General features: G+C 41.0%; 1 protein-coding gene across 2 annotated transcripts in view; it reads right to left on the bottom strand.

Annotated features, from left to right (window-relative positions):
• The window catches only part of PIP5K1B (phosphatidylinositol-4-phosphate 5-kinase type 1 beta), a 96,134-nt gene extending 73,221 nt beyond the window's left edge, over positions 1-22,913 (bottom strand). Inside the window, exon 1 of one of the 2 annotated variants that reach the window (XM_015653437.3) lies at positions 22,700-22,913. The gene's annotated coding sequence lies outside the window, so the exon portion shown is untranslated. Of the gene's footprint in view, positions 1-18,103; positions 18,123-22,699 lie in introns of those variants that run through there. The other variant, XM_015653439.1, reaches the window with a different exon arrangement.
• Positions 22,914-23,715: the final 802 nt, after the last annotated feature.

Consider the following 23,715-nt stretch of genomic DNA (forward strand, 5'->3'; position numbering starts at 1 on the left):
ATGCTTCTCCTGGAGTTTCTCCAAATCATATCAAAATTCTAATTAATCTAAATAATTTAATTTAAATGCAATTAAAATTTCTAATTAATCTAAATAATTAGAAAAATTAATTTTATATCTAATCCTTGATATCTTGTTCTACCAAAAGATGTTGGCAGAAATTTACAGTAGGTGTCCATTTTTGTACACCTGTCTCTGAAAAACCTCTTGCATCAACGGGCCCAGCAGGTGACAAACTTGGGTTTGGAGGGATCTCCTTCCATGCCATTGAGTTACAGGTAGCATTGGTATTTTGCATAAGAAATACAGCTCCCAAGAACTGACATGTATCAGGCTGGGGGAACAGAAGAGGAATCTCCAGGAGCATTTCTTACCTGCACGGCATGCATCTCTGTGAAACTGTGTACCTTTCTGAGCTCGGAAATCAGCCAGGGCTCCCGGAAGTCTGTCTCTTACTTTCTTTGTTCCCTTTGCACTGTTTATATCCTCACAGCAAGAAGAAAACTAAATCTAGCTAAAAAGCATCCTTTCTTTCACTTTGAAAGCTTTTATGCATAAAACAGAGAGGAAGGGTGCAAGGGAACACAGGGGATGATTTGGGATGGGAAACAAAGTAAAAATAAAGAGCAAAAAAGGAAAGAAGGGAAGGGAGAGACTCAGGAAGAGACTGTACACAATTGAAATGGGAAGAAAGAAGGAATGGGAAGCAGTAATGGATGAAGAGCAAGGGAAACAAATAGAAGGAAAATACATGTTAACAGGAAACATACATTGGAAGTGATTTCTGCTTTGGTCTGCTAAAAACAGGCCTTTGGTGCCATTAAATTAGAATGGTCAAAAGGATACTGAGGGCAAGGGAAAAATACTTTTAAAAAGTCAATAAAAAGCTGTTAGTTATATTGTAAGAAAGAAAGCAAAGGAAACAATATTTTTTCCTTCCTTTAATTAAGGGGGAAAAAAAAAGCAAAAAACCCCAGGCATATTTTAATGTATCTCTGTGAGGAATACATTAAGTACAGCAATATTTGCAGATGGATCAATTTGAGCTACTAACTTTATGCACAGCTTTGGCTAAAACAAAAGCAACAAAACACACTGAAAAATTCAGCAAGATATTAAACACTGCTTCTACTATAGTACATGCTGTCAACATTGGGAAATGTCCTCCTGAACAGCTACTTCAAAAACATTGATCTTTAGTAGAAATGCTGGTAAAGCATATTTTAAAACCTGATCAGGCAACTAAGACTGAATTACTGTTCACATTTGTGATGACCCTCCAAATGGTGTTTTTCCAAACAAAACAGACACACATGGAAGTCAAGGTGCACACTGATCTATAGCAAAAGGTTACATTTGCATAGTCTCTGTTCAGATAATTTAATGGTTACAAAAGGAACCTCTAAACTAAGGGAAGCAGTCAAAGGAGCAAGATGTGAACCTCCACTTGGCAAAAGTCATGTTACACTGTTCTTGCAAATTGGACAAAAGCGTAAGTTTCAATTTGTTTCCAACTTCTGTTACCAGCCTGCAGAATTAGACTCATGGGATGAGAAGCCAAATCACAATAAAGCAGAAAAGGTTTGAGTGAGTAAAGTTACCTCTGCAATACCTTTTTTTATAACAGAGACCCTTTACCATGGGCACCTACTGCTCATGCACCTTTTTACTCTGTCAATTATACCACACAAAAGAGATCACAAATTAAAAAAAAAACCAGAAAATGCAAATGTTTTATGCATAAGTTTTTCTTCCAAGTCACATACAAGCTGAACTATAGGCCCTGAGATATAAACACAGGCCATTACTACTGTGATTTACATCTCATGACCACAGTTCCAGCAAACACCATTCCAGTGTGAATTTTAGTATAGCAGTTTATAGGATCACAGACTGGCTTGGATTGGAAGAGATCTGAAAGATCATATTGTTCCAGCTCCACTTGCACTTTTCAGTAGGCCAGGCTGCTCAGAGCCCCATCCAGCCTGACTTTGAACACTGACAGGGATGTGACACTCACAAATTCTCTGGGCAACCAGTTCCAGTGTCCCATCACCCACATAGTAAAGAATTTCTTCCTAATATCTAATCTATCTTCTCCCAGTTTAAAGCCATTAGCCTTTGCCCTTGTCACTACATGGCCTTGTCAAAAGTCGCTCGCCAGCTTTCTTGCAGGCCCTCTTTAGGTACTGGAAGATGCAATAAAGTCTCCCTGGAGCTTTCTCCTTTCCAGGCTGAAAAATCCCAACTCTCTCAGCCTGTCTTTACAGGAGAGGTGCTCCAGACCTCTGATCATCTTTCTATATACCTTGCACTGGATGTGTTCATAGCAGTCTGGAGAGGGAAACTGTTGTCCTCCTACTTCTGCACTGACAGAAGTTGTTATTTGTATACAAACAAGATACTTCATATGAAAGTATTTCTATGACTGAAAGAACTTTGCATTCTCTCACTCTTACATTCATCCTACACTAGCAGAACTAGTCTGTGTATGCTTCACTGAAGTAGAGGAGTCCACTTACTGCTTTTTTGCACAGACCTCAGCCTCACTCTGTCTGTTGCAAGGTGCAAACATGAAGCACCACACTCAAAATGCAGTGCCTGAGGCCTCTGTTTCTTATCCCACAGAGGAGAAGAAACCTACAGAGGCCTGAATTTTTCTCACACTGTTTCATCCTGGACACGGTGACAATTTCTAGCTACAAATATGTCATCTATCAGGTTTGTTCCTTTGTGAATGCAGTGTAATTGGTAAAAAACTATTTTTTAGCATCTGGACTATCGTGATTTCAAATTATCTACAGTCCTGCTAGACATTTTCTAGCTTAATCTCCAAATTTCACCATTAACTATACTAATTCTCTCAGGATAACTTGAAACACATTTGTTCTTTCCATTTTGCAGCTTGTTGTTATGTAATTCTTACCAGGAATATACATATTTAATAATAAGGGAAAAAATGCAGCATGATTTCCCCCCCCACGCCAACACCCAGTGTCAAAAGAAATTTATTAATATTTTTGAACATGAAGACATTCCATAAATACATTCCAAGTAGGCTTTTTGCAGAACACGCTGTTTTATCAGTGTAAATTTGAGATAAAAGTCCAAGAGGCTGCCTTTGCAACTCATTAAATCAATGCTATTTTGACAGTATGCTGCAGTATGTGTGCTCCTATATGAGAAAGCCTCACCACTACCCTCATGCACTCTTTTCCCAATATAGCTTCCTGCTATCACTTGGCACCATGCACCATTATTTCCACTGGCCTGTAATATTTTCAGAAATGCAATGGTACTGCCAAGACTAAGGCCCACATATACTCCTCCGAGTGTGTTTCTGGACAACATTTATAAAATATCTAGGAACAACTTTCAGTGTCACAAGAAATGTCTCAAAAATAAGAGAAGCAAGTGGTTTCTGAAGAAATGTGTTTCCCTTATTTCCTGCATCACTACAGCCTTTGTGAAATTGCTTTGATGCTTGCCTGCTTGCAGAATGTGATCTTTTTTTGATTGGGTTTTTAAATTTAAAAAAATAAAAAAGGTGGAAGTTCTTGTGTCACAACTTGGACAAACCCCCCACTTGTACTGCAGTAGCTTCAGAAATAACCTCATGGAATAGGAAAACTAATCCTAAGGAAACAATAGCATACCACTTTGTTAGAAAATGCACATCTTAGTTTTGTTGCATTACCTATTAAGAACACAATAAAGTAGTACAAATCCAGTGTCTTCTAGTCAGACAAAATTCAGCCCTCATGACTATTGTAATAGTTAAAAAAACCAAAACAGTGAAAGCTGCTTTTATTATACATAAATAACATATATAATGTATATATAACATATACTTAAATAAAAACAGTAATTATCCTCATATATATAATATCTCTCATCACCATTTCAGAGCATAAATAGTGGAAACCTGAAGTATTTCACATCTCACACAGGAGCCAGGCTACATAGATTACTGTAAATGTCACCCCAAACAAGTGTATTATCCAAGTCTCAAGAGAATAAGGAAAACACAAAGATAAACACAAGAAGCAGAAGAGGTAGGTTCATCATTCCAGAAAATTACCTTGCCAGATAAAGTACAGGTAAGTGAGTTATTGATGCATCTGTATGCAGTGCAAAAAAGCCAGGGGAAAACAATGTGTGGTTCTGCAACAGACTAGAAAATGGAAGGCTTTTTATCCACCATCCTCAACCTGATACTCACTCTCCCTACTAAGATTTTCTACTGCTAAAACTTTTTATTGTCAAATAACATGAGTTACCACTTGTGCACAACTCTACAACAGGCACTTTGGAATGATATTTAAGGAAATTCCTCAAGATAGAAATCTAGAGCTATCTCAAATGAAACTTTAAAAAATACTATTTTGTCTTTAAATAGTAGGTTTTGAAGCTGCATTTAGCATAGACTCAAAGTCCTGGATTTAAGAAATCATGGATTTGAAAAAAAGAGAAGGCCCCAGAGGCTGCATCTGCAATATGCTGTAGCTCCAGACAGGGCTACCTGTGCCACACTTTATGAGAGGCCAGCAATAAGCACAGAGGAGACATATTTTTAAAACTCACAAAAGCAGCTCAGTTCCTTACAACCCCATATGAAAACAGTGTATTAACTGCACTTAGTACAATTGCTTCAGAACCAGAGCATGCCTCTTGAAGCACCATGACAGATAAGAATCTTTATTTTTCCTTCTTTTGGCTGTCAGGCTTAACCATCAGTTTGCAAAGATCTGGAGTACAGCTTTTCCCGCCTTTCTTGATAGCTAAGGAAATCTGAAAAGGGAGTGCTTATTGGTTTCATGCCTGAACAGCAAAAATCTATTCATGCTTCAACAGTGCAACTGGAAAGAGTATTTTTCAATTTCAGTATCTGAGTTGCACAAAAAGTACATTAGGAATTCTAACATGCTTACAAGAAGCTTTCTTGAGTTACAGCTTCAAGGAGGCACTATGCACCTTAGCAAAAATGTCTGGATTTCCTTGTAGCAGTGGGACATGTAGCAAGAGACAGAATCATTCATGTAGTTGAAGCACACTTACAGGCCAAGAAACATGTAAAGCTTATACATTCAATACCACAGAATCCTGCAAGATGTGTTCAAGTTCTTACAGGACCAAAATAAAACCGAGGTGGGAGGAAAGTCACCCTAATTTACACATTTTCCAATAAAATGTTGCTTGAAATTACCTTCTTAACAGCCATCCCTCCACCTCCATAATGTAATTCAAGACAGAAAAAACTATACTGTAAGTGCACACAAACTTGTGGTCAATCACCTCAATTTTACTAGAAACAAACAGGAATTTAAAAATACCACTGTTCAGAGCAGACTTTTGAAAATAGCATATGCTTTTCATCTCTGTAAAAGCCCATTTTTAAGCCATTAGGCAGGCAAATTGGAATGAAAAGAAATACATCCATGTAAATCTTACCTGTGTTCAGAAAAGCCCTTTATAAGTAAACTGAATAATGCCTTTATACATGCATATAAAATTTGTACACATATATATTATGTGTTCTGTCTACATTATCTGTTACATACTACACCATCTAGCTATATTATGATGATCACAGAATGGTTTGGGTTAGAAAGGACCTTAAAGTTCAGCTATTTCTAATTCCCTGTCAAGGTCAGGAACACCTTCCACTAAATCGATGGCACACATACAGATAAAGCTTATAAAATACAATTTGTTGCTAACATGCAGTGGTAAACTGAAAAACATCCTCAACTGAACATAATATCAGAACTGTGAAATGGACAAGTAATTTGTTCCCATGTAACTAACTCTTACAACAAAAAAGACACCTTTTTACTGAACAGGAGCATCAAAAGCAATAGGACACTATAAAATAATGGCATAATGAAGTTCTTACAATATCTGAGATAGAAAGCATATCAAAGCAAATTTAATACTGTATTTTTTTAAATCATGGCATAATATGAAATATGAATTAGGAGTAACAAGTAGCCTCTCCAATGCATAGCTGATGTTGGAAACCTGTGAATTTTCATTAAGAGAAATTGACTGTAACTTAATCTTATACGGTATTCAAATAAACTAAAAATTTATCATGTGGCACTGCAATAGTGCTAGATCTGAGTGACTGTTGGCTTTCAAGTCTCTTTATTATACCAACTAAACAGACAAACTATTTTTCATTGCATTTTTGTAAGACTTTGATTAGCCAAAATTGCTGTCAATTAGTGGTATCCTTAAGCTGTATTGCTACACAGAAAGAAAAATAATCTTGTCAATAGAAGGTACAGGAACTGCAGTGCCAACCATGTTTCATGGGCCACATCCAAATAAATCCAATTCTGGCTGAACAGAAATGGGAATTTCTCTTCCCAGTGAAACCAGGTATGTAGGGATACAGTTTGTCATTGTACACTGATTTTTAAAGATGACCACATGCTGATTTTTGATATAAATTCAGCAAAACACAACACAATTGAGATTACTTTATCTCATACATACAATTCCCAAATACTATTCCCAGCATACTTAAGAGTAATATTCCTTGCAAGCTGGCTTTTGCTACTGTTGTCAGTCACCTTTCCCAGCTGCTATCATGGCAACAAAGTCAAAACTGGAACAAACGGTATTTTTTTTCTCACTCTACATTTAATACTCTCTACACACATCTAAAATGATGGTTCGCTGTCTCAGCATTAAGTTCACTAAAATATTTGCTTTCCCTGCAGAGAGATCTTCTCTTGAAGCTAAGGTAAATGAACAGATGGAAGCATCACAGACCTCCCAACACCACTGCTGGCTTTGCCAATTATTGCCTGAATACCAGGTCTGATTCTCACTTACGTGTACACACGTAAGTGTTGTGTGTCAACAGAATGTCTGTGGCAGAACAGAATAGATCCCAATATTTCATAGGTACAAATAAGAAGTCACCTAATAGAATATAAGTCAGGAAATAAATGGTCGAGGCCCAGTATACATCACAGACATTTTACTAGTGAAATCTGAGTCTGTGTGCTGCTGGCATCTCTGAGAAACCCTACAGCACAAGCAGGATCACAGGCTGCATTTGTTTATCCCACAGAGACAGGCAACAGGCTCTGCTCTCCTGCAACACAGTGACAAAACACAGATGGAAACAAACAGGTGGAAATGGGCCTCAGTCCTGGGGTCTCACCCATCCCTGTCCTCACTACACTGTGCTTCGGTTCTTGTTAGCCATTACAGTTCCAGCTCCTACAACTTGCTTATTTAGTCCTTAAGAGTCTCTCACATGAGAGGCTGGACTTTTGGAATCCTCACTTCTGCCAGAAGGAGCTGCAGCAAATCAGTGGGTCTTACAGGGTTGGTTAGCCCTGATTTTCTCCTCACATTTTGTCAATGTTTTAAGGGACAGCTTGTTGCAGACTGACAATCTAAGTGCAAGCTTTTAATAAAAAATAAAAAACTTACATAGCCCAGGCCTTATGTGTTGCATTGCATAAAACATTTTACCTCCAGTGCCTTATACTTTGTAAAAAGCAAAAATCTACACAACCAGAACTGAGACTACAAGAACCAAACGTATATTGCTGAACTACTCATTTCCAAATAACATCTATCTCCAGTTCTTCAACAAAATGGGAAGTTGCATTTTGTGCTCTGTAAAACTTGCATTTGAAAATTTACATTTAATTTTAATGCTGAAGACACTGTGTCTAGCAAACCTCATAAAAGCTTTAAGAAAACCACTGAAGATTTTATTCCTCATCCTTCCAAGTTTGGGCATGCTCCTGCAAATCAGAGCCTTCAGTGACTGAAAGACATACTATTATTCTCACTTTGTAGATTCATACTACACCGTATTTCTCAGAGTTCGCAAAACTCATTCTAAATATCACTTACAGCTGATAGGTGGAAGTAACAAATTCACAGAATCAATGTTCATACTGAGTATTTCTGAGGTCCCACAGAAAGACTCTGAACATCCAACTCCCTGTATCAACAACTGCTGCTCATTTCAATTAGGCCAAACAATTAAGTCAAACTCTGTTTGGTTCCGACCTTTTCAGCCAAACTTTTGCTGCTTTTAAATGCAACAATCCCCACTATGTCAAATGCACTCTGCAGAAAAAGATAAATAACTCTAAGAGCACTGCAAGCAAACATCCAAGTATTTTATGTGGTTGCTACTTAAACAGAGTTTAAACCCAAGCACTTACTAAATTCCAGCCAATCACTTGCCACTAGGATCCTTAGAGATTATTGCAAATGCAAAAATTAAGTCTCATTTTTTTAAACCTAGTTACTTACTCTGTCAAAGTACTTCCTAAAAACACATTTCTAGCAGATTTCATGTCATTTGTGATACTTTAGCACAATAGTAAGAGTGTTGAAAACACTGAGAAAAATGTTTGCATTTCAACAAACAACCCCTGAAAGTAATTTATATCCCTGTAATTACACCTCAAGTTTGAAGTTAAACTTTTTCTGCTTTGAAGATCTATGTAAAAATCAAGAAATTGCTCAATAGCAACCAACAAAAATATCCTAAGGCATCTTTTGTTTTTAACTCAACATTTATGAAACACACTTCTTGTCATGGACTTTACCACCATTTATTTGCAGGTAAACAACATCCTTCTATTAATGCAATGCTGTGACAAAAAAAAAACTCAAAGAAACCCAAACAAAAACCCAAAAAAACCCCCAAAAACAAAAAACAATTCCAACTAAAAGCCCCCAATCAAACAAACAAAACAAACTAAAAGACAAACAAAAATCCCCCAAATAAAACAAAACTCCCCACAGCCAAAACAAAACCAAAAACCTCCAACAAACCAACAACTCAAAGCCAAGCAAAAAACTTATAACTTATTTCCTACTACAGTCTGATATTATACATTTAACTTCACCTAAAATCATGACTGGCACTTTAACCTCCCGTTTAACTGTCCTAAACAGACGATGTACTTGCGTGCTTCCATACTTGCCATAGGCAATGGTGCTGTCCTGATACTCCACATTAAGTCAGAAATATCTTAATACCAGAATTAACATCAAGACTGAGGGAATTTCAGGTAATATTTGTTAACTACATAAATTCAACACAAAGTTCTGCAATGCATGTACGAACAGCATATGAACAGACCAGATAATTTCAGATGAAAATGAACTGAATATGATTATTTAAGATTTACACTTTTCCTTGAACCCCAAGCAACTACATGAAAGTCCCCCTAAATTTTGGAAAAAAATATAAGCAGCTTGACACTGCTGTGTCCTCGTGACTTCCAAGGCCTTTCTGACCACAAAATCAGCCTAGTACAGGGATGCAGTCATAAACAGGTAAAATTCAGCTCCAGTAGCAGCTGCAATAATGCCATGCACGGGAAAAATTTAAAAGATGTCTTATCTTAATTACTATGGCTTATGTTTCTGAAATAAATCACTCCATTGTTTTTAGTAGCCTGTCTCAGGGTGATGGAAAAAAAAAACCAACACAAAACCAAACTAAGCATGAGCATCTTCCTTTTAAAAGGCAAATGTACAATCTAAATTGGATTATGACTTGGCAATATTAATAATGCTATTAATTATTAATAATGCTATTATAATGCTATTATTTTAAAAAAAATAAATGTAACAAATTAGCTACCAATACCAATTAGTACAGATGGGGGTTTTTTTGTCCTACAATTCACACTGCCTTGATTTAATAAAAGAGGTATTTGCTTCCTCGTAACTATTTTGCTAAAATAGAAGTTCTAATTACTCAAATACAACCTGATGTGAGAAGAAAGAAACATACACTCCTTTTTATGGTGTCACATCCCAACCAAAGAGATCAGACAGCCCTTCAATCCCAGGTGACTTTCACTACTATTTTTTTAGTTTAATATAGACCCAAGCCAGGCACACACTACAGATGTGCATCAGTTCTCTATGGTACCACATTACACGTCCCCCAGACACCAAGGTCCTCGCCATCAGTCACCTGCATCAACACTGCAGTGTTGCTGTCCCTGCAGCACATCTGCCCACACCACTGTGCACAAGGCTGATTTAGGGCACTGGCAAGACTGCCATTGGGAAAACAGCCAGCAAGGGCCAGAGGGGTCCTTGCCCACATAACAGAAATGCAGGAAGTACGGAAAAGCAATGACCTGGTAGAAGGCCCATTTCCATCTGTGTACGAGGTTTCACCTGTACACCACAGGTCTCAGATTACTGTTGCTGCAGATCGGAACATGGAACTTGGAGCCATGATCCAAATCACAAGACAAACAATATTAAGATGACAAAAAGTGGTTACCTTTAATGAAGGTCCCTCATATGCAAATATGGTGAAATGCACACGTAATAAAAGACCCTGAAAATTTTGTAAGTTTAAAAAAATCAGCATACTTAACAGAAATCATCCAATTAGAGGAATAGTTAATTAAGTAATCCTTCCACTTTTGGTTCTGCCCCTATTTAAACCCTCTCCACCTCCCCAGCTCCTAACCACACATTTTATTATGTCTGTGATACCTGGAGAAAATGAGATGTCCTTGGCCCACTATAGAGGCAAGACGAAATAAGATTCCATGAAGGTCAGCTTATTGCTCTAAAATCTAAGTGAAGGGGTAGGACAGTACTACCAGTACTTAGTTAAGGAGCTATATAACTATGTAATAGTAATCTAGAGAGCTATGATTATATATAAAATTTGTAAAAAGCAAAAATCTTTTTGGCATCAGTGATAAGATGCAAAGGGCAATTTTGAATTACAGATAGTTTGTGCAGTGTATATGCACAAAGTGTAAGGAATCAAGATGAGTGATGAAGGTAACTGCACTTAGTAACTGTGCACATGTTCATGGCTGCTTACTAGTTAATAATTGACCTCCACATATGGTCAAACAGCTGATAAAAAATTATCACTTACATCACAGGTAAATAAATTCAAGTACCAAAAAATACGAGGTAGGATATTCCTATGATACACAACTGCTTTGGCACCAAAATCACAGTTTGATCACAAATGCACTTAAACTACAGCAACCTTTATTGAGCAAGTTCAAAGAAGAAAATTACTATAAGAATCTTCACACAACGTTTCCTCTGGAGAAACTATGGCCAAGAGGGTACTGATCTCAGATGATCAGCTTGATATGTCAATCCTCCGCCATGTAGAGCTCCTGCCACTTCTGTGACATAAAACACATGAAACAGAGGCTGGGTAGGTTCAAATACTTATCAAAAGTAGGAAAAGACTTATAAACTCAGAAGTCAGTAACATGCAAGACATGTTCTGTTTGGGCTTTAGTACAACAGACTTCAGACCCCAAAGAAATACAGCTAAATCTAGGTGCTGGAGCTCCCAGAGACCAAGCATATGATGGCTCTTGTTTCCATTTTAAACTACATTTAAAATTATTTCTATAGTATGAAAACACTGCTAATGTACATTGCTATCTCTGTGTTTAAGCAATCTCCTTCCTTGGTGTTGCACCATACAACACTATCTTACAACACTATCAGCCTCCCACAGCAAGCAGAGTATCTTTTAAAACTAGGGGTGAGACAAATGCATGTCACAGATTCCCCTTTAGAAACAAGCCTATAAAAAGTCAGAATACTAATCAGCAAAGCAATAATTTAGTGACTTACTGGGTTGCTACTGAAAAGGGGAAGTGAATTGATCAGTTCAGCTGCTAGCAGAACGCAATGATCGGAAGCTGGGAACCAGTAACTCTGAAGAGTAGTTTCAAATATGTTTCTTCTTTTGTCCCGAAGCTCTGTGTGCTCACTTTTGTTAATAACAGCACAACAGGAAGGCCTGTGCTCACATAATTATAACAATAATAACAACCTGGTCTGCTGAGGTAAGAAGGAAAAAATGAAGGAAACATTGCCCTCATTGCAGGCTGTATGGGCTGTAGATGACTCAAAGTATTCATTTGCTGCTCAAAGCTTCCAGTTTTGCTACTCTGCTATAAAGAGGCAGTCAAATAACACAGACAGTCCTAGATCTGTCTGCTAGCAGTAACACTCCATACTCCAACACAAGTGTATGAAAACCACAACTAAAGTCACACCTAGACAGACACCAAGACACAACAAAACCTGGCATGTTCTCTAGCAGGATAGAAACCTAGAGAAAGAGAACCAATCTCGTAAACACTAAACAAAGGCCTGGGACAGCCACACCAAACACCCAGACCTGCTAGACACTCTTTCTTGGCTATTTTGCATGAGAACACCACAGTACACTGAATCTACTCTTTCATATGCAGACAATTAAAATATTTCTCCACAGACAGGTCAAAATTAGTTGCCTGTGTTCTACATAATTCCTGACAGAGAGCTTGGGACTGAGCAGAGATGACAGCTTACAATACTCCAAGACTTAATTAAAGCTTTGCAGGCTAACAAGTAGGACAGCCCTCCTACTATTGGAGTTCTGGGGTTTTTTCCCCAAAAACTTAAGCATAAGACTTAAAAGTCTCTTGCTTCACATTTCTTATGTTATTCATACATTTCTTATGTTATTCATAAGAATAAGAAATACATTTCAGATGAGAAGCAGTATGTGAACCATCTTAACCTAAATATTTGTAATTTATGTATAATACAAATTTATATATTATATAATATATATAATATATTATATATAATATAATTATATGTAATATAATTTATATTAATAGTTATAAACAGCCCATTCCTTAGACCTGGCTCTGAAAATACACTTATATTTTTTAAAAAACCAATTTGTTCAACAGTAAACCTTTTTGCAGGTACTCCCATATAAATGATACAAAAACAATTTGCCATTCACATTGTCAGTTAAGACCTTCTTCTGATTGGATGGCTTGTTTTGTTGAAGAGGTCTCAGACTCCTCCTTCACATCAACACCAAAACTTCGCATTGTTTTGTCTAGTTATATCAGCATAATAGAAGATCTCTTAAAATTACACAGGTATTTGTGCTTCAATTTTAGGTACTTTTAATATCTTTTACTTAGATTCCATTATTTGCACCCCTGTAGTAACATTCTGCGTGTTGCTCTTCTGCCTAGAAAACAGACACATTTTTAAGAATGCCATCTCTACTTTCTCCATAAACTAAGAATCATCACACTGACAGGCCTGAAGATTTAAGGCTCAGAAGCACCACATCTCTGTATGCATGCAGCACCACAAATCTCAGCAGAAGACTAACAATCACAGAAAAAGCGATCAGAAAGACTACGACCCTGACTCATCCACATTCCCAGTAGTTCAAAATTATTTCTAGTGGAAAGACCAGCAAAGCCTCTAAGCAAGGTAAGTTTCCAATTTAGATTTGTATAGCTCCTGAGAAATAAATAATAACATTCTTTCTACTGCAGTACTTCAGAGTCCTACTACAGCAATCTGTGAATAGCTGGCAGAAAAGTTTATAATGTAAACAAAAACTGGTAACATTAAACATACGAGTATCATTATTTGACAAGATGACTTCATTACGTCATCATGTTTGTACTAAAAACAAAACCAGAAATTGCGGACTCCCATGAGAAGATTTACTGTTTTCTAGCCAGAAAGCTCTTCACAATACTTCCTTTGTTTTCATGTTGACCAAAGTGACTAAACTTGGTGGGCATATCTCTTCCCTCCCAGGAGCTTCCATTAACATTCAAAATGTGAAAGTTTCTTTTCTTCAAAGCTGTGTGCGATGTAAAGAGCTAAAGTACCAGTCCCTCAAGGGCTTCTCTGTGTGCTGGCCTTCATGCCCTGTCACATACCTCATACAGTTACCCATACTGACTTGCACACCACTCAAAATCAAGCAAAGACAGGAGTTTTGGCAGAAGTTAGGAACTCAGTTTTGTCATAAATCTGTGCTCCTTCATGCGTGGTGTGACACATGAGCCTTCTTCTCTGCAGGCTACTTGTTTAACCACAGAAACACCACAGAATCTCTCTGCAGACCAGAAGCTGGGTCAGCTGAGTAAGAGACAATCACCACACCATCCCCACTGCTCAGTGAAGAATCTCACATAAAACATAACACAGAGAAATACAGAGCAATCAGCACCTGCAGGTGTGGACCTGCTCATCATGCATTGCACAATGAAGAGAGTAAAGGTACAGTGATCTTTACCTTGATTCATACTCCAAAAGACTACTCTCATGGCAACATCTCTAACAGCCTAGAAAGCAATTTTCACCCTCCATCCTCAGATAAATCCCTTCTAATACGGTCAGCAAACATACTGGAGAGAAAAGGCTGATTGGACTATATATTTTCTTAGCAATGTTTTGTTAGAATTATGCATACATAAATATTTGTATATTCAGACAAAACAATAGCAAGTTCTCAAATTTGTAAAATCCTAGAGGAAGAGAAACAGAGGCTAATAGTTCACAACACCACTGATTCATCCTTTGACAGAGTTCTCAATATCAAACTTGACACTGAAGTAACTAAGTAATACAGTGATCCAAAAAACTTAACTCAGACAGCACTACTGAAAATGAAGTTCAGTGTTCTTATCTGAGACGGTTTCGATTCTGTGTAGTGCTCCCTGCCAGACTCAACATGGCCATGGCCTTGGCTTTGATGGGCCTTTGCTTTGATGGCCACTGCATTACTCTTGTCAAAAAGCTCTGACTCATGACACATTAAGACTTTAATTAGGTATAAAAGGGGAGAGCATCTGCAGACACCAGGAAGTTAGCTTAGCAGTAACTGGGAAATCCCATAATCTTACCATTTAGCTCAATCATCCTTTGAAGATTTTCAATATAGCTCTAATAGGAGCCCCACAAATTTCTCAGAACCCTTTCAATTATGCATCTTTACAGCTTGGGTTAGAGGAGGTACATAGCCATGAAGACTGTTCTTCTGATGCAAAATAAATATTTTTCTTAATCTTCTAATTGGAGATAGACAGAAGTGGTAGCTGCAATGGTTTTTTCACTATCCAAATAAAAACCTGTCTTCTTCCAAATTTTCTGGCTCATAACTGTTAAAAATGTTTTACCAGCAACTGAGTTCACTTGGGCAAAAAAAAGACAAACAAAAAACCTAAATTTCCCAAATTGTGTAAGCCAGCAAATTACAAACTTCCCTCCAAATCACCCAGAAATCTTCAGAAAACCAACAGAAGAACATTTGACATATAGCCTGTGACCCTATTACTGTCAAACCACAGTTTGAGATGTGCTATCTCATTCAGTTAGGCCTCTTCACAAACTGAAAATAAATCAGCCTTAAATTTTTTAGGGAAGAAACAACAGTTTGCAGTGAATCCAAGAGCAAACATTTATTGGTTCTTGAGGTCCAGTGGCTAATGGCAGAAGACTTCTCAAGATTTTCCATAACTAAACAGCAATGCCATTCCAGCACTGGGAAACTTTTCTACACATGCCAGTCAGCAAGAGCTGCAGACACAGACCAGAGGCCAGCCCAGGCTGCCAGCCTCAGTACAGACCTGGTACTGCCATGCTGCTGCTGGTATCTCCCTGATCCCCCAGATGCTGCTGCTGGGAATAGCTACCCTGAGACCTAGAGAGTGACAGGCACACCCCTCCTACAGTTAATCACAGAATCATAGAATGGTTTGGAAAGAAAACATTATCTAGCTCCAACCTCACTAGCAACAGGCAGAGACACCTTCCACCAGACCAGGTTGCTCAATGCCCCTTCCAACCTGGCCTTGAACACTTTCAGGGACAGAGTATCCACTGTTTTTCTGAACAACCCTCTCCAGTGCCTCATCACCCTCACAGTAAAGAATTTATTTGTAATAGCTAAACTAAACCTACCCTCTTTCAGTTTAAAGCCATTCCCCACTGTTGTATTGCTAAATTACCTCGTCAAGGGTCCCTCCTCACTAGCTCTCTTGCAGGCCCCCTTTAGGTACTGGAAGGCTTCTCTAAGGTCTCCCAAGAACCTTCTTTTTTTTCGGGCTGAACATCCCTAGCTTGTTCAGGTTGTCTTCACAGGAGAGTTGTTCCAGCCCCCACATCATCTTCATGGCCCTCCTGACTCTCCAACAGGTCCATGTCCTTCCTCTGCTGGGACCCCAGAGCTGATGCAGGGTTGCAGGAGGGGTCTCAGCAGAGCAGAGCAGAGGAGCAGAATCCCCTCCCTGGCCCTGCTGCCCACGCTGCTTTGGATGCAGCCCAGGATGTGGTTAGGTCTCTGGGCTGCAAGCACACTTTGCTGGGTCATGTCCAGCCTCTCATCCCAAGCCCTTCTCCCCAGGTCTGCTCTTGATCCATTCTCCTGCCAGCCTGTACTTGTGCTTGGAATTGCCACAATCCCCATGCAGGACACTGCACTTGGACTTGTTGATCTACGTGAGATTCACATGAGGTTCTCAAGCCAGTCACAGTCCCACTGGACACCATCCCTGCTCTCCAGTATGTTGACACCACCACACAGCTTGGTGCTGCCATGCAGCTGCTGAGGGTGCTTTCCATCCCACGTTCCCTGTCACCAACAAAGCTGTTAAATAGCTCCGGTCCCAAAACCAGCCCCTGAGGACATCACTCGTCAGTGCTCTCCACTTGGACATTGAGCCATTGCCCACAGCTCTCTGAGTGACCATCCAGCCAATTCCTTAGCCAACAAGTGGTTCACCTGCCAAATTCATGTTTCTTCAGGGACAAGGAATAGTGTCAATGTTTTGTGTAAGTCTGGGTAGGTAGTGTCAGCTGCCCTTAAGTACCAATTCTATAACCCCTTTAGAGAAGGCTATCAAATTTACCAGGCACAGTTTGCCCTTAGTGAAGCTATGTTGGCTGGCACAAAACATATCCTTATTTTCCATGTGCCTGAGCACATTCCCAGGAGGATCTATGCCCTGATTTTGCTGGGCACAGAGGTGAGACTGACTGGCCTGTAGCTCCCCTGTAGTTAAGTTATCATCTAGCTGCATGGATGTATCCTCTGGCATTTAGCTGATTCACACTGGTGCTCAGGCCAAGAGCTGATTGTGAAAACAAATGCACCAGGAAAAAAAACAACAAAACAACAAATTACTTTCCCAGATAGTGAAGGATGGGAATCTCTGTATACAGTGTGAGGAGAATCCAGTCCCTTCCCTCCCTTGGCAGGCAGGCACTGGTCTGACCATGGGCATTGCTACAGAGTAGTAAAAGTAGATAATTTTGCTATAAAGTAGCAGCAACAAGAAAGGGGGGGGGGGGGGGGGAAGAAAAAAAAGAGAAAAAAAAAGCGCCCTGATGGGCAGAGAAAGTGAGATGTGAGATGCATCTCAGGCTGCAGATGAGGCTGTACCAAGCTAGTGAAACCAAGCAGTAAGTTTCTCTCTCTTGACTAGATTAAATGAACACCAACAGCAATTTCACATGCTCAATCATCTTCTCAAGAGCAAGAGAAATTATAACGTCTCAGTCTATGAATTCCCTTTCTCTTACACCTGTCCCCTGCTGTTTACACCCCACCACAGCACAACCCCACAAATGCAGGTTGAACCTGCAAATTGCCCCAGCTAAAGAGCCAGTTGAAGGACAGCTGCCCTTCACACTGGTTTCTCTTGTTCTTGCAAAGTTATTTTTAATTCAGATCCGTTCAGTGATCCGATATTATCACAAAGCCTTACCAACAGTTGTGCAACCACAGCCAAAACAGTGGCAAGCTGCCACAACAGTTGTAGCATTTTCAGTCAGGTTTGTTTGGTACTGAAGGCAACATCTTGTTAAACTGCACTGCTCACCAAGCTGTAATGTTAAATGGCAGCAGTTCTCTTCAGCTCAAACAGCACAGATAAGGTTCTGGAGCTGTTAACAAGGCTTAATAACAGCCAGCTTTACACCAAGATTTCTGCTGTTGAAGGGTATTGATTTTAAGTATTTGTGTGATCAAAGGATCTCTATATTTGTGTTCATAATGTATAATATACTTGTGATCATAAACTAAAAGCTCCACAAAAGGACATCAACACAGACTTGTCAATTTGTATTTTCCCTTGCCAAAACACTGCCAGCTCCTAAGTTTGCATAAAGATAAAAGGAGCCACGTGGAACCTGATTCCAGAAGCCTGATACTTTTTTTCATAGGATTAGTTTTATGATTCACAGTGAGCTGGTCTCCTTTAGAAGAGGATAAAAATCATCTTACCAACACTGGGTTTTGATCTGCAGTCACACACTTCTTATACAGCACTGAATGAATTTTTCAGCTTCTGTGCCTCAGCTCCAGGGTGTCTAATGTGTGTGTTCTCTGGTCTTAAAGAGACATTTTAAAAGGTACATCACTATCTCTAGTGTTTAAAATACTGCAGTAACAAGGATCACATAAAAAAACAAAGAGTACCAAACAGGAGGTTGGACAGGTGGTATGCAATCACAAAATGCATGAATCTTGAGCTAAAAGAGCTATCAAAAAAATGAGCACAGTTAATAAAATGGCCATCATCCAGATTTGGTTTTACTAAACAGAAGCATTCTATGACTATGCAAATGCACAGCACCACAAAAAAAAATTTCCAACTAACTTAGTTTTTGATTATGATGCAGATCATAGCTGTGAGCCACTGAAGAAACTACTGTGAACTTACTCTTGCTTTTAGTTTCTAAAAATTTCATATTTCAAAATACAAAACACAAGCACATCTAGACAATAGTGACAATATACAAGGCACTTGCAACACCTGCAACTTCCTCCTACTTCACTGATGAGAAGCAAAACAGACCAGCTTTACTGCAAGGAAGAAATAACAGTAAAATGGTAAATTGTACCTCGCAACAGGTTGATACAGTTTTCTAGTCACAACTGGAAAATGAAAAGGGAATGTGAAAAAAAATGGAATTTCCAGCTCACTGAAGGAGGACTTCAAGTTTCTTGCTCACATATGAGGAAAAAGGCTCTTTCAGGACTGGACAAATGTGAAGAATAAAACAACACATGTGACCACATAACCACAGAAGGAATCTGCAATGACAAATCAGACACTTGATCTATCTAGGAAAAAAAAAAATTCAGAGTATCAGTGGTGTGAGCCCATAACAAGTAGTGAGTACAAAACTGATTCAAATACAAATTACACTTAGAGAAGGAATGGTCCAAACTGTACCTAGCATTGAATGACAGGGTGTCCAGCAGAGAAGACATGAAGACCATGTCCCCAATTCCTGCTTGCTACTGCCAGCAAAAGCTTAACTTAAAAAAGCATTTAATTGCTGTTAACTTGTGTAGAGCTTGCTATGAAGCAATATGGGGTTTTAATCAATAAAACATGTACCCAACTGCTCATCAATATGCTCCTAAATGCATATTTTATTTTGCTTGATCACTCAAGTTTGCTTTTTAGCTTCTACAATATATAAATTTCACATATGGCATCATGTAACTACAAGCAGTAAAATCATAGAATCATTTAAGCTGGAAAAAACACTTATGGTCACAGAGTCCAGCTGTTAACCTGACTGTGCCTGGTCCACCACTGATCCATATCTACCCATCTTTTGAATGTGTCCAGGCACAATGACTCAACTATTGCCCTAGACACTCTTCTCCAACGTCTGACCACCTTTCCAGGCAAGAAATTTTCCTTAATACCTTATCTAAACCTTCCTCAGCTTAAGGCCTTTTCCTCTTGCCCAATTGCTTGTTACATGGGAGAATAGAATGACCCCCACTTGGCTACACCCTTCTTTCAGCCTCCTTTGCACTCCCCTGAGCCTCCTTTCCTCCAGGCCAAACAATCCCAGCTCCCTCAGCCCTTCTCACTGAAGAAGTGAGAAGCTTGTGCTCCAGACCCTTCACCACCTCTGTTGCCCTTCTCTGGACATGCTCCAGCACCTCAATATCTGTCCTGCAGTGAGGGGCCCCAACCTCAACTCAGCAGTGCTGAGTGCAGGGGGACAATCCCTGCCCTGGCCCTGCTGGCCACACCACTGCTGGTACAGACCAGCATGCCAGTAGCCTTCTTGGCCACCTAGGCACAGCTGGCTCATGTTCAGCTGCTGTCACAAGCACCCCCAGGTCCTTTTCTGTTGGACCCCTTTGGAGCCACTCTGCATCAGCCTGTAGCACTGGATAGAGCTGTTGTGACCCAAGTGCAGGACCTGGTATGGCATGTTGAACCTCATAGCTCCAGCCTTGCCCATCAATCCAGCCTGTCCAGATCCCTCTGCAGAGCCTGTCTACCCTCAAGGAGATCAACACTCCCACCCAGCTTGGTGTTGCCTGCAAACTTACTGAGGGTATACTTGATCCTCATCCAGACCATCAATAAAAATCTTAAAGATTCACTGAGCCCTGGAAAACATCCCTAGTGACCAGCCACCAGCTGAATGTAACTCCATATACCACCACTCCCTGAGCCTGGCCATCAAGCCAGTTGTTTTAATCAGCAAAGAGAGCAGCTGGACAAGCCCTGGGTTGCCAGCTTCTCCAGGAGAATGCTGTGAGAGACAGTATCAAAGGTTTCAGTCCATGTAGCCTTCATCCACAGCCTTTCCCTCAACCACCAAGCAGGTCACCATCTCATAGGAGGTGATCACGTAACCAAAGCAATCACACTGCAACACCAAGTACACATTCCTCAATCACTGTGTAAGACAAATCTTTAGGCAAGCTCTCCACAATTGCTAGCACAACACTGTATTGCACAGGGTGCTGAAAAGGGCATGGAAGCTGTGCCAGCTCTTATCTGCCCTTAAAACCAAAACGTGAGCTGGGGGGAAAGGGGGATACCTTGTGCCTTGTAAACAGCTGCCCAAGGAAAGGTTGTTGCCAGCATCTACTCTGAAGTAGCCAAGAATGCCAACACACCTAATGTGCCTTGGTTACACAGAATATAATATAAACACACACTGATTAGGTACAGTACGTCCAGGACTGGAAGAATTGGTAAGCACATTTTCAACAGTACATGCAGCACGCTACATGACCACAGAGAAAGTAGTTTTTATAGTTTCTAGCCCATCCTACTGCTGTCAAAAGTAAAAAAATAAACCCTTTAGCTCCCTACAGGATAGATAAGAACAAGAGAAATCAACACCATTCCACAAACACACTGTGGGAGTTTACCCTATTACAGTAAAACATGTGAGCAAATTCTTATTCTTAGGCACACGTTTCAATTCTTCCAATATCAAGAATATCCAAATATATAACTAAAGACAGCCTTTAATTAGCACCCAATGAACTTGGAGAAAGAAACCTCCTGCTGCTTTTAATCGTTTAACAATCAATTCCTAGATGTAGAATATGATTTTCAACTCCCTGTTTTCTCTAATTGCAGGAAGGGACAGATCAAGGAAAGAGATGTAATACAGTAAAATGAAAATAATTAAGAGGAACATTTTTACAATCTTGTTTAATTTTCTCACAATAAATTAATTATTAGATACTGATCTTTAAGAGCAAAAAACATTTGAATAATTGTGATTTATTTTGTTTTTTCTGAATCAGTTTTGAAATGCCTATAAGGAAAAAAACCAATAGATGATAAATAGGAAAAAATATTTGGGTGGAGAAAGAGATGTGACAAATTAGGTATTATTTATGATTTGGAAGAGTCAGAGTAACTACTACATCAGGCGTTCACCAGAACATGCATTGTCCGCTTTGAAAATGGATGAATTTTGAGACACAATTTAATAAACTTCATTATAAAGCATCTCCACCATAATCAACTATGAAACAAACATCCAATACATTTGCATTGCTACATAAAAAAGTGCAGTGGGCGCTACAACACATACTCAAAAATTTCACAGCTGCCAGTGCTCCTTATGGTAGGTTCATTTTAAGAAGAATTTCTGTGGTTTTAACATTGATCTAGGCCCTCTTCACCTTACATTATCCAAATGTTAGTGCCAAATCATCTACATAAATACGTGACTCTAACAAAACAGAAGGAACGAACCCTCTGTTTCTTCACCTGAAGCAATATCCTTTCAGAAGCAACATGAAATGAGTATATTTACATTTCCTTAGGGAGTGATAACAACACTAAGTTTTCCTAAAGCAACAGCATGTACCACAGCTTTTAAAAGGCACCATTGAAGAGAAAAGAGGGGGGCAGAGGATAACTCAAAAACCTTTGATCACCTAAGCAAAGTACTGGAGGGATTGCTACTTTACAGAAGTCACTTCACGGTACTAACAGGCAAATCTATTATTTAAAGACTTTACAGCTCTACAGACTCTATTCAGGAAAATCAGCCTCTTGGGCAGAAAGGTCTGAGTCCAGCCCCGCTCTCCCCGCAGCGCCCAGCCGGACCTCCCTGTGGATGGGCTGCACGCACCTGGAAAAGCCCCTTCAGCTGCAGCAGAGCTCAATTCCGGAATGGCCAGCGCCTCAGGCATGCAGCAATCTACCTCCCACCATACCCCTACATGCCGTTGGGTGCTCTTTTTCCTTGAAGTGATGCAATCCCACAATCAAGAGACTGAAAAGTCCGTGGAAGTTCACAGAAAAATCTCCCCCCTCCCAAAAGGAAGACAGACAGACGGACAGACAGACCGACCGACCGACACACATACAAACAGAACAGGAACGAGACACGTTTTCCGCCGGTCCCTCAGGCCTGGGTGTCGCGGGGCTCCCAGCGGGGACAGGGACCCGCGGCTCCCGGCGCGGCTCAGCACTCGCCCCAGCCCGGCTCGGGGGCCCCGCCGCCCTCCGCCCTGCGCCGCCCGCCTTCCCCCCAGCCCTCCCCCTGGGGCCGGATAGAGCAGCACTAAAAACATGATCAGACAAACCCGGAGAGCCCGCGCCGCAGTCCCCGGGCACGCCGCGCCCGCAGCAGGGGACACACGGCGGGGCAGTGCAGGGCAGGGCAGGGCAAGCTCCGCGCTGCCCGCGGCCGGACCGGCACCGGCACCAGCACCAGCACCAGCACCAGCACCGGGACCGGGACCGGGACCGGGACCGGCACCGCTCCTGCGGGGCGTCCCCTGGCCGCCGGCGCCCCGCCGAGCACGCCGAGGCCGGACACGGGAGCGAGCTGCCGCCCCCGGCGCTCCCGGCCGGCACTGCCCCGCTCGCTCACCTCCAGCGGCAGATGACGGCGGGAGGCGGTGCCGAGGGACGGCTCCTCCCGCCGGCCGCTCCTCCCTCCCGCCCGTCCCGGGGGCCCGGCGCCGGGACCACCCGCTGGGCGTCCGGAGAGCCTTCCCCGCCCGTCCCCGCCGCCCGGCCGCTTCCCCTCGCCCTGCGGACGGGGGCGCTCTGGGAGCTTCTTTGCGGCACGGGCCGGGGGAGCAGCTGGGCTCGTGGTCCCGGCTCCGCAGGAGACGCGGCTGCCGGGGAATGTGCCGGGCTCCGTCCCGCTCTGGGGCCGTGCGAGGCGGTGCTGGTGCACGGAGAGTGACGGCACCTCTTGGCCCGTTTGCGACAGGGAGGCTCTGGCTCACACTAAGAAATTTCTTCCTAAATAAATTTCCTCTCTTTCAATTTGTACCCATTATCCTTCATCTTACCTCTCTTCCTGACAAAGAGTTCATCTCTGGCTTCCCTATAGCCCCCCTTCAGATACTGGAGGGTTGCTATGAGATCTCCATGCAACCTTCTCTCCTGCGGGCTGAGCAACTCCAGCTTTCTCAGCCTGTCTTAGCCCCGTTCTCAAATCCTCTTCAGCACTGAGCCTGTCGGCTTGGACCAGACGCTCACCTTCCTTGCCGCTCATTTTGTTTCTCCTCATTCATCACACATGAGCTCCGAATTCTGTTTCTCACATAAAACTACTTTTGGGGCAGCCACCAGCAGACGTGCACCT

The sequence above is a fragment of the Parus major genome, chromosome Z (assembly GCF_001522545.3).
Source record: "Parus major isolate Abel chromosome Z, Parus_major1.1, whole genome shotgun sequence".
Taxonomy (NCBI): Eukaryota; Metazoa; Chordata; class Aves; order Passeriformes; family Paridae; genus Parus; species Parus major.